Consider the following 13132-nt stretch of genomic DNA (forward strand, 5'->3'; position numbering starts at 1 on the left):
AATCTTAATTTGTGGTTATTTAGACCGGTAACCCAAGCCAAATGTTGTCCACACAAAAAGTGGGTTACAAGAACTTAACTATCAAGTTTTATCTAATAAGTACAGGATGTATTCATCAACATTCTAACTAATTGTAGCATTAATAAGCTATATCCAATGCAAGCGGGAGTCACTATGCTATATTATAGACAGCCTTTGATGTAACCATTAAGCGTTTTAAGCAGACAGTGAATTACCACTTTAACGGCTAGCAATGCTGACAGATAGCTATACTGGATACTGGATACTGTATACACTTGGATATTAAGTAAGCCAGTATCCAGAAATAAGCAGGCTAATTCAGTTATATATCAGACAGCATTAGGCACGCAATGCTGCTTAACTAATTAAAGGAGCTGCTGTGTGCTTGCCTTTACTGTTCCTAAAATATAAGGCAATGCACTTGGATGGTATGTAGGCCAGTAATCAGTCCAATTCAAGTATGTAACAGCCAGCATACATAATGTAATGCTGTTTAACTAATTAAAGGAGCTAGTATATGCTTGCCTATACTGTTTATAAAAGATAAGGCAGTAATCAGGCTAGTTCAAGTATTTAACATACAGCATACAGCACACAATGAACCCAGCCACTGGGGATGCACAAGCCTGTGCATTTCTTTGTGCCGGTCCCAAGTCCAGATAAATGGGGAGGATTGTGTCAGGAAGGGCATCCGGCATAAAATTTTGCCAAATCATACATGCAGACAACAGTACAGATATACATATCGGATTGGTCGAGGCCCGGGTTAACAATGACTGCCACCAGTACTGTTGGCCAACAGGGTGCTGGTGGAAATTGGGCTACTGTTGGCCGAAGGAGGAGAAGAGGGAGAAGGCATGCCTGAAGGCAGGTAAAGGCTAGGACTGTGGTAGTGAGGTTCGGAACTTTGAATGTTGGCAGTATGACTAGTATAGGGAGAGAGCTAGCTGATATAATGGACAGAAGGAAGGTTGGTATATTGTGTGTGCAAGAGACCAGATGGAAGGGGAGCAAGGCTAGGTGTATCAGAGGTGGGTTCAAATTGTTTTATCATGGTGTGGATGGGAGGAGAAATGGCGTAGGGGTTATCCTGAAGGAACAGTTTGCTAAGAGTATTTTGGAGGTGAAAAGAGTGTCGGATAGAGTGATGTTTATGAAGCTGGAAATTGATGGTGTAATGATGAATGTTTTTAGTGCATATGCTCCACAAGTTGGGTGTGCGATAGATGAGAAAGAAAAATTTTGGAGTGAGTTGGATGAAGTGGTGATGACTGTACCCAAGGGTGAGAGAGTGGTGATTGGAGCAGATTTCAATGGGCATGTTGGTGAAGGGAACAGAGGGGATGAGGAAGTGTTGGGTAGGTATGGTGTTAAGCAAAGGAATGCAGAAGGTAAGATGGTAGTGGATTTTGTGAAAGGATGGACATGGCTGTGATGAATACATATTTTAACAAGAGGGAGGAGCATAGGATGACATACAACAGTGGAGGAAGATGCACACAGGTTGATTATATCTTATGTAGAAGGGCCGGTCTGAAGGAGATTGGAGACTGTAAAGTGGTGGCTGGGGAAAGTGTAGTTAGACAGCATAGGGTGGTGGTTTGTAGGATGACATTGGTGATCAAGAATAGGGGGAGGAGTGTGAGGGCAGCACCAAGGATCAAATGGTGGAAATTGAAAAAGGGTAATTGTGAGGTGGAGTTCAGGAAAGAGTTAAGACAGGCACTGGATGGTAGTGAAGAGTTACCAAATAGCTGGGTAACTACAGCAGAGCTAGTAAGGGAGATGGCTAGAAATGTGCTTGGTGTGACATCTGGAAAGAGGAAGGTGGACAAGGACACCTGAGGGTGGAATGAGGAAGTACAGGAGAGTATACAGAGAAAGAGGTTGGTGAAGAAGAAGTGGGATTGTCAAAGAGATGAAGAAAGTAGACAGGAGTATAAGGAGATGAGGAGCATGGCAAAGAGAGAGGTGGCAAAGGCTAAGGATAAGGCATATGGAGAGTTGTATGAAAGGGTGGACATTAAAGAGGGAGAAATGGACTTGTACCGATTGGCTAGACAGAAGGACCAAGCTGGGAAAGATGTGCAGCAGGTAAGGGTGATAAAGGATAGTGAGGGAAACATACTCACAAGCGAGGAGAGTGTGTTGAGCAGATGGAAAGAGTACTTTGAGGGGCTGATGAATGAAGAGAATGAGAGGGAGAGAAGGTTGGATGATGTGGTGATAATGAATCAGGAAGTGCAACCGATTTGCAAGCAGGAAGTAAGGACAGCTATAAAGAGGATGAAGAATAGAAAGGCTGCTGGTCCAGATGACATACCTGTGGAAGCATGGAGGTGTTTAGGTGAAATGGCAATGGAGTTTTTAACTAGATTGTTTAATGAAATTTTGGAAAGTGAGAAGATGCCTGAGGAATGGAGAAAAAGTGTTTTGGTACTGATTTTTAAGAATAAGGGTGATGTGCAGAGCTGTAGTAACTACAGAGGAATTAAACTGATCAGTCACAGCTTGAAGTTATGGGAAAGAGTAGTGGAAGCTAGGTTAAGAAGGGAGGTGATGATTAGTGATCAGCAGTATGGTTTCATGCCAGGAAAGAGCACTACAGATGCGATATTTGCTCTGAGAGTGTTGATGGAGAAGTACAGAGAAGGTCAGAAGGAGTTGCATTGCATCTTTGTGGACACAGAGAAAGCATATGACAGGGTGCCTAGAGAGGAGTTGTGGTATTGTATGAGGAAGTCAGGAGTGTCAGAAAAGTATGTAAGAGTTGTACAGGATATGTACGAGGGCAGTGTGACAGTGGTGAGGTCTGCAGTGTGAGTGATGGATGCATTTAAGGTGGAGGTGGGATTACATCAAGGATCAGCTCTGAGCCCTTTCTTATTTGCAGTGGTTATGGTCAGGTTGACAGACGAGATCAGGCAGGATTCCCTGTGGACTATGATGTTTGCAGATGGCATTGTGATCTGTTGTGAGAGTAGGGAACAGGTGGAGAAGACCCTGGAGTGGTGGAGATATGCTCTAGAGAGAAGAGGAATGAAGGTCAGCAGGACTAAGATAGAATATATGTGTGTGAATGAGAGGGAGGCTAAAGGAATGGTAAGGATGCAGGGAGTAGAGGTGGTGAAGGTGGATGAGTTTAAATACTTGGGATCAACTGTTCAGACTAATGGTGAGTGTGGAAGAGAAGTGAAGAAGAGAGTACAGGGGCAGGATAGAGTGGGTGTAGAAGAGTGTGAGGAGTGATTTGTGACAGACGAGTACCAGTAAGAGTGAAAGGGAAGGTCTACAAGAGGATAGTGAGACTGTCTATGTTATATGGGTTGGAGACAGTGGCATTGACCAAAAGGCAGGAGTCGGAGCTGGACGTAGCAGTGTTAAAGATGTTAAGATTTGCACTGGGTGTGACAAGGGTGGACAGGATTAGGAATAAGTATATTAGAGGGTCAGCCCAGGTTGGAAGGTTTGGAGACAAAGCCAGAGAGACAAGATTACATTGGTTTGGACATGTGCTGAGGAGGGATGCAGAGTATATTGAGAAAAAAGATGCTAAGGATGAAGTTGCCAGGTAACAGGAACAGAGGAGGGCCTAAGATAAGGTGTATGGATGTGGTGAGAAGGACATGCAGGTGGTTGGTGTGACAGAGCAAGATGCAGAGGACCGGAAGAAATGGAAACAGATGATCCGCTGTGGCAACCCCTAACAGGAGCATCCGGAAGAAGAAGATACAGCATGCAATGCTGTTAAACCAAATAAACTGTTTCTAAAAGATAAGGAAATAATCAGGCTAATTCAAGTATTTAACATACAGCATAGAGCATGCAATGCTGATAAGCTAAATATAGGAGCTAGTGTACTCTTGCATTTACTGTTTCTAAAAGATAAGGCAATGCAGACACAATTTACAGCCATGACGTGGTTATTTAAAACCTCTACGATGTACAGTTATACTTGTGGTTTCCACTTGCCTGTGGGTTAATTCACGAAGCAGAGTTAACTCTAAAAAACATTCTAGTTCCTTAAACATGAATTTACTTCAGCTGATACTATTGCATGTACAGAAATAAAAAATAACAGTACAAATTCCTTACCACTAACACGCTAGCAAGCACAGCAGTGGCAGCATCTATGGGGAGGCTAGGACAGTCTGAAAATGGTGCCTCGCCAACAGGGTTCCCTAAGTAAACTTCCTTGGAAGGAAGGATGTAAGGAAGGAAAGAGTAAGAGTAATGTTGTGGGATTCAATTTTTTATGTATTTTTTGATGGCATTTGTTTGTATGATTGTTAGGTTGAGTTGGGGTGTGGAGTTATGGTCAGGGGGGTCAGGTGGGCTAAGTATTGGTTGTTATTGTTTGCGTTAAGTAGTGTACTGGATATGAAGTGTTGGTTGAATTTGTCTGCAATACGCTTGCTTTTTTTTCAGATGTAAATTGATTTAGGGTGGTTTTCTGTCTAGTTTTAGAAGGTTATTTACATTTTGTTAAACTATTTTGGGATTTTTTTGCAGGTGTGGTCTGGTTTGTGAAGAAGAAGTTATTTTTAGCATAACAAACTTGTACCTTTGTATGGTTTCTGAAGCACCAATAGCTATCTAGATAGAACTAGGTCCTAGTTTTGTGCCATTGTTTCCGGGCTTTGTCTTTGTCTCTCATTAGTTGTTTACTTTGATTGGTTAGCCACAAGACAGCATTTATTTTCACAGTTTTATATTTTATTGGCGCTTGTTTGTTTAGTATGGTTAAGATGGAGCTACTGAAGTGACAGACAGTTTCACCTAGAGGCAGATATTTGAGGGGTTCCCAGTCACATAGTTTAAGTGTGTCATTAAATACTGATTTGTCAAACTTGGTTAAGTTTCTCACAGAGATGAAATATAGGAGCTTGGAGGGCTTGTGGTATTTCAGTTGATGTAGGTGGGTGATGATCACTGAGAGAGTGTGGGAGTGTGCTGGCTAGCTTAATTTTTTCAGGGCTGGTTGAGATTATGCAGTCTATTTTGGATTTATTTGGATACATTGTCAAATTTGGCTAGTTATAGGAACAGTTGAGTGAAATGATAGAGTTTAATATTATGTGGGGGGTGGAGTTATGTTTGTTAGAGGTCCAATCTATGGTAAGGTCACCAAGCAGGAAGGTTTCTTGATAGAAAATAGGTGATGAGTAGCTAAGCATGTTTTCAGTAGTCTTGGCATTTTGGAGGGACGGGTGATGTAGGTGGCTGCAGTGATTATGGAGTTCTGACTGTTTAGGTGGAGTTTGGCTATTAGTATTTCTTCATTTCTGTATTGTGGAATAGTTGGGAGGTGGGTATGAATTTGTAAGGTGGCTTGAAAAATGATGGCCACACCCCCAGCCCATTTAAATATTCAGTCTTTGCTAATGATGGTGTAACTGGGAGGAATGATTTCTTCATCTTCCATTTCAGTTTTTGACTAGGTTTCCTTGATAACTAAGATGTGGGGTTGATGGAATTTAATTCATGCACGAAGGTCTGATATCTTATTGCAGATGCTTTGGGTGTTGAGATTATATATATTTTAGGCTGGATGAAGAAACTGGAGTTTCTTGCATATTAGAGGATTGTTGAGGAAGGAAGTATTTATGCAAGGGGTTTGGGTGGGTTGGGTGTTGGGTTTATTTAGATGGGGCAAGTGCTGGGCCAGGGTGAGGATGCACACCTCCACTCTCTATTTGTTTAATTGGGTGGGTGGAGTTTTTGAGGTTATGGAGAAGTTCTTTTGTTACTTTTTTGCACTGGAGTGTGGGGTTTTGTATTTTGTGTAGTTTAGTAATGCATATTTTTAATAGGATTTTGTCTATGCTGAAGAGGGGTAGCCAGGTTAGGGAGATGTATCTGTGGACAGAGGAAAGTATTTTTTTTTCTGGAGGACTTGGTTTGAGTGTAGGTAGGGCATGAGTCATTAGTAGTTAATTGGGTTAGGATAGTTAAAGTTCCTGTGAGTGGAAATACATTGATATGCATGATGGGAGGTGTGGAATAGTTGTATATAAGATTAGGAAATGGGAGGAAGAAGGTTGTGGAAAGCAAGTGATTTGGTGTGACTAAGAGAGGTAGGTTGCAGGTATATTAGAGTGAAGTCAATTTTGAACATGACTGAGGTTTTAGTTAAATAAAATGCCCATAAACTATTTTCTCAAGGTTTGAAAATACTGGTGTGCAGTAGATCAAATGCTACAAAAAGCAGCTTGCTACCAGTGTCAACAACTGAACCCAAAGTCCATCACCATAAAACAACTCAGCTGACTTGAACACCCAAATTAACTTAACTACTCTCAACTCAAAATGATCATATAATTTTACAAATCCCAGACAACTGCTCAACTCTTAAGAATTTTCTTCAGTTCTCAACTGTGACTAAAAAATTAATTACTCTGATAAATTCTTATCTTATATCACTGCCTGTAATAATTGCCTCTGTGACTCTCTTTACTCTAGCTACGTTGCTAAAACCTGGAGCTCTCTGCACACCTCATCTGACAGGTAAGCAAACCCAAGCTATTTAAGTCTTCACTAAAAATGTATTTCAAGAATACCTGGAACTGTCACTGAACTTTTCTCTCTGAGGTAAATCTCTGCTATCTCTGATGGCCTCCACTCTAATTCCTTTTCCTTATGTAGTTACATATGACTTTGTTTTCAGATACGTAACTGTTATATCCTTAGCTAACCACAACTTAGTTGCTGTCAATCTACTGTACCCCTTACTCATTTCAGTACGTCTCTTTTTTTACCAACCTCATTCACACCCCAACAAAAAAAAAACACTATTACTTTCTTGGAACTTCTCTTCCCAGGCTTCTGGTGTTAATGTATTTTTTGTAACCAGTCATGCTTTGTGATAAATAACTGCAACTGACTACCTAACTAAATAACTATATACTACTTTGCTATATATCACATTTTAAAAACTAAAACACTATAAACTTGGCTACGCAGAAAATTGAAACTTCACACCCCAACCAGATTGTTTTATTAGAAGAGGCTAACTGTGGAAATACTATTGTATAACCTCCAATGTGCCCATTTTGAACCAAAAATCAGGTTACTGAAATGTACATTATCCTTATTGCTGTGATTGTAAAATAAACTACATATGCACACACAGCTTGCATAGACAAACACAGACACAAACACACACACGCACGCATGCACGCACATGTGCACACGTACATACACACATAATGGGGGAAGCCATTACCTGCAGATAACATGTAAATATCTCTGTTGGTTTATAAAATCTTCTGTTGGGTTATAAGTTCTTAGTCCTGCAGTAGTATCTTGCTTGGTTACAGAAATGGTAAAAATTAATGACTGATATAGCCTGGCTATAGGAAAACATAAAGTAATAATAGAAAACAAATGATTTTTTTAACAGCAAACAAAAAAAAAAAAACACATTCAGTAGAGGCTCTTTTAAACACAAGAGATGTTGTTTAGATCTCTTTCTGTTCATCGATTTAAACAAGTATCTATTATATCTTCCTTACTTTCCTCTTGCCTTCAGTTATCAGACCCATTAAAGGTCTTACCATTTATGTAAGCAAGGTGCTGCTCTAAATGACAAAGACAATTGTGGCACGGCATTTACAGCAATCTCATGCAGTGCACAAAGGGGCCTGTTGTGTCAAGTAGATGTATTTGGTTAAACAGACTGGTTATTTTTAGAGCTGGGTAAAGCGCAAAAGCCAGCCTCTTAATAAATTAAGAAGATCAAACCAGTAGCCAAGATAAACACTATCAATGGGGGACATTCAGCAATAACGCATAACTTATATTCATATATTAACATTTTCAGTCAGTCTCCAGCCAAAAGCCATGACAGAAATTATTACTGAACTGGAAAAGCTCATCCACACTCTGCCACAGCTTGCTGTGAGGGAAAGGCTAGTTTGATTTTGATTTCTTGTACTTTGTATTACTTTATTGCCCTTTTCTATTTTGTATACTGTGATTTGTTTTCTTTACATGGTGTTTTACTTGTATTCTGTTCTTAATTGTATATTAAAACTTGAAAAGAGACCACAGCTCTGTCAGCACAACATTAACATTTTGTGAAATCTGGTCCTGGTGAGAGAAGGAGCAGAGTGCATTGATTCCTGACTGTTTCTGGTTGGAGACTGAGTGTCTGTGCTTAACGTTCCTGATTGGTCTGGTTGCTATTCAAGGCATCTACCAGAAAAAGGTTATAAGCCTACAGACCCCTTGCATCATCTGGGACAAAAATGTGGATCACCATAAAGGCTGTGGCCTGCTTCTCTTCTTGGGATTGGTGCTAAGTTTTTGCTTCTGGTGAGAGAAGAAGCAAAGGAGCATCATATCCCAACAGAGTGAAGCTGTGCTGAGACTAGCATTAGTAGTAGCCAGGCAGTAGGCATTCACGCAGCTCCCCTCTTTTCATCATTCTTGACATGATAATTCTTTATTTTCAGTAAGTGCTGCTTGATTTGTTTCTAACTTCAGAATATCTGCCTAAATACTTCATCCTGAAATTTTCAGAGTCTGTGTATTATTTTCCCTTCAAGTGTTTGGCGGTACTCTGTACAGACTCAGACACCCTGAATGACATTTTTCCTGTAAAAGCACAATTGAAATTTCTCCAATAACTAGTTGTAAACAGGATGACTGGTTTGCAGTGACAAGCACTGTCCATTTAGTTGCAAACTGGATACTCCTGACAGTGATATTCTCACTCCAACTGTCTAATCAATAAAAAAGGGTCTGTTGCCATGGATATGAACTTTCCTACTGTCTCCATTACCAGCTTGGTTGATATGGGTATCCTGAGGCATTGAAGAAATTGCCTCATATTTACTGAAACTAGTTAATTCACAAACAAGCTGATATGGTATGTGAGAGATGTGTTTACACAATGCCACTGGAGGCAAAGCTCTCACATAAAAGTAATTATAATGTCAATAAGGTTGTCAGTAGTACATACGCTGAACCCATCACACACAATTCAAAGCAGACATATCAACCAACATATGCTGAGAAACTTACACGTAACCTTCCTAAACCACAAAAACCTCCTAGACAAAGTACACATAACAAATACCCTCAGCAATGCCAAAATGCACTCTTTCAAAACACCCACATCAACACATACGGTTACATCTCATGGAGCCTCTACCTCTAAGCCCATAAGGCAAGCCACCACACAATCCAACATTTTAGTCATTGGAGACTCCATCATGAGACACAATGATGTCCCTCTCACCAGGATGAGTAAGGAGAAAGTCACGGTCAATTGCTTATTAGGGGTTAGGTTCTACCTCAGTCATTACATATGCACTCAGGTCATTGGACCACATTTACCAGTATGACTCAGTTATAGTCCATGTGGGAGTAAATGACTTGAGACATACCTCCCTAGACTATATGAAGAGAGACATCATGGCGCTCTCGGAATATGTGTCCCAGGTTGGTATGAGCCTATCACTGAGCAGCATTTTACCTTCTCCAATGATGATGCCAGAATACGAACAAAATATGATTGACTTTAATAATTAACTTAGTTTCTGGTGTCATTCTTAAGGGTGTAATATTTGTCAGCATGGAAGGAGATGATTAACAGACCATGCTGCTTTGCCATGGATGCTCTGTACCTCACCCCCCTAGGCTTTTGATTGTTAGATAAAACGTAGTCTTCCCACATAGTGCCTTTTTAGGCAATGCCAGACTGAAAGTACTTCCAACATAGCAAATCAAAACCAAGAAAATGTAAAGGTATTAAAAAATTTATAATAATTAAAACTGGGATCCCCAGCTCAACCTGAAATATTCAGGAACTATTCTAAGGCTAACCTCCTGCTATTAAGTGAGACCTTAGCAAAATTTCAAGCCTTCATAAACTCTAAGAACACTGCTCCCTATGCAGAACTGTTCACAGAAACCCCGTCCAAGCATGTTAATAGCTGCAGCTGTACTGACCAAGAAGAAGTATGGAACTAACACCAAAAACAAGCCACCCTGGTGGAATCACAAAATCAGTAGGATGTATAACAGGAAGAAGAAAATCATGGCAAAAATTAGGAGGTGCAGCACCCAGCAGAATAAAAGCACTCTCGTCAAACTAAATAAATAACTCAGACGACAAATAAAGTCTATCAAAGCCAAATTTATTTTTTATTTTATTTTACATTTGTTGACCGGGCTAGTCTAACTGGATACATGTCCATTTTCAGTAGAGGCCCGGGGAGTTAAGCTCCTAGCTAGGACAATGAAATTAACACAATAACATCTAAGGATACATGAGACAAATCCTATTAACAGTACCTATTACAGGTTATCACAGTAAAATTTACAGTGCAGAATACAGGCATAACAAAGGATGCAAATACAATCTAAAATTTACAGTGCAGGATACAGACATAACAAAGGATGCTAATACAATCAAGGTATTCTAGAGATAGTTAGTAAAATAGTTTAATAAAGAAGGAGTTGTTCCTTTGATGTAAGTTTGGACTCCCAGGCCAAGGGCAAGCACAAAGCATTCTTTAGCTATGTCCGCAACCTCAAAGGCAATACACAATATTGTGCAGAGCTCATTGCAAATGGAGCCATCTATACTGACCCAGAAGATATAGCAAACCCACTGGCTGATAAGTTCAGCTCCAGCTTAACCCCTCTCTCCCCCTCAATCTTCCCTCAGTGAATATCACTATGGAGAAAGTCCTTAATGCACTCTCTCTCTCTCTCTAAGACAAGAACACTACATCAGTGGTCCCAGATAATATCCCAGGTTGCCTTCTAAATAGCATGAAACATGACCAATCGGGGCTTCTGGAATTACTATTTAACTGTAGCCTCCAAACAGGCTTTGTACTTCGTGGATGGAGAAAGGCAGCTGTCATCCCTCTGCACAATGGTGAGCCATCTACAGGTTCTGGAAACTACAGACCCATAAGTCTCACTAGTCTTATATGTAAAGCCATGAAAAGAATTATCATGGAGATGATAAACAGAGATATAGTAAACCTCCAGACATGGGACCCAACCCAGTTTGGTTTCATCAAGGGCAGATCATGCCTACTCAACCTGGTGGACTTCTTTTAGAAGGTCACCAAAGCAATGGACGAGGGCAAAATCATTCACACTGCCTACCTTGACCAGGCAAAGGCATTTGACACAGTATCCCACTTGGGCATTGTTGACAAGCTCAAGAGGTTAGGTACAAACCCATATGTCACCCAGTGGATAGCCAACTGGCTCAGAGACAGTACTCAGGATAGAATTGGGGAGTCCACCTCTATAAAGAGGCCAGTCACAAGTGGAGTCCCTCAGGAATCAGTTCTTGAACTGCTCCTTTTTGGCATTTACTTCTCAGAAGTCAAGGCCAATGTCAGTGGTCTCTGGCTGACTAAATTTGCAGATGATTGCAAATTAGGAGCTGTCATTGAATCCCACACTGACACAAATGTTCTCCAGGAGGGGATGACACAGACAAACAACTGATGTCAGAGCCATGGACTAAACCTAAATGCCAAGAAATGCATAATAGCAACCTTTGAGAAGTCATCTATCCCTGGTAACTATCATATTGACACCACACCCTTTTAGGGTTGGCCCAGTAGTCAGGTACCTAGGGACACACATAGATAGTAATCTAGCCTTTGGCCATTATGTATCTACAGTGGTGAGGAAATAATACTATGTTGCTGAACTTATAAACAAAGGTATGCCATCTAAGTCCAAGGAAGTCATTGTTCTACTGTATTTGGCATTCATCAGACCTATCATTGCATACAGTGCCACCTTTGGTATGTACCTAACCAGGCATATCCAACAGTTGGAACATCCACAGGAGTTCCTCACTAAAAGAATACAGGACCTAAGTAAAATGTCTTTATGCAGACCTCCTCAAGGCCCTATCCCTGTATTCTGTCTCCTACAGGCTTTTGAGGAGAAATCTATGCCTGGCATACAGGGCATTGTCAGACCACATTCCGATAGACTTCCTGCATATCCACAAAATAAATAGCACCAGAATTACCCATTCTAAAGACTTAAACCTTGCCTGTGATATAAATAGGACCTGCTGGAGAGATAGGTATGTATCCCAGAGACTACCCCGTCTATGGAACAAGCTCCCCATCCTTGTGAAGCAGAGTTCATCCCTAACCCAATTCAAGTGCAACTTGGATAATTTGATGGGAAACCAGACATTCATCCCTGATTTGACACCTATGTCTCTAATGGACACAGGTAACCTGTAAATGGTTCATCTCCCAGGCCCATGCTTACACTTATCAAGGGTATCAGAACTTGCCAGAGATTTAGGATACATGACTAAGCTTAAAAAGGCCCTTGTGGTCGTTAGCCTAGTAAACACCTATGAACCTATGAACAGTCAACATTGTGTAATATCTCTTTAGTAAAGAAAACAGCATTTCACCTTTCTGTGATAGAGTGCATATTTTGGAAGCTGTCAAAAAAAGAAATACTTCTCTTTATATAGTTGTTCACTTCAGACCTACTAAGAGTTCTCTGTTGAGGTCAGAAATAGCAAAGAGATTTTGCTGTGTTAGAAGCCCATGCTACATGACATAGCTTCCCACCATCTTTATTTCCAGCAATGATTGTTAAAAGGATCAAGTAAGCTATTTGAAACATCTGATTTAGCTTTATTTTTGTAGTAGAACCTGCTGAAAGAGGTCAGTGTCTTTCTCACTCATGTCATCTCTCTCACACATGGTCAGAACATCAAAAATAATGATTCTTACTCTGGCTGGCAAATTGTTAGCCACTGCCAGGCCCCAGGAGCTGGATGTGTTAGATGTCACAAGCATAACTCTCAGTGTTTTTGCTTAAGAATCAAAGACAAAGACAAAAATTCTGTGGGGAGGGGAGACCTACATCAAGGATTTTTTACTTACTTAAGTTAATAGAAAACTAGGTTTTGTCTCCACATTCATTTTCTGAACAAGAAGCAAGAAAGTCTAATGTGTGGCATTACTAACTGATTGACTATATGCTTCAGTGATTTTAGCAGAAAATCAACAATTTTGACGGAGAGCACAAAAATATTAGGCAAAATCAAGGATGTTCTCTAAAGTCCAGAACAGTTGGGAGGTGCATGTGTGAG

This window comes from Protopterus annectens, chromosome 2.part0 (genome assembly GCF_019279795.1).
Source record: "Protopterus annectens isolate FY-2018-M chromosome 2.part0, PAN1.0, whole genome shotgun sequence".
Classification (NCBI taxonomy): domain Eukaryota; kingdom Metazoa; phylum Chordata; order Ceratodontiformes; family Protopteridae; genus Protopterus; species Protopterus annectens.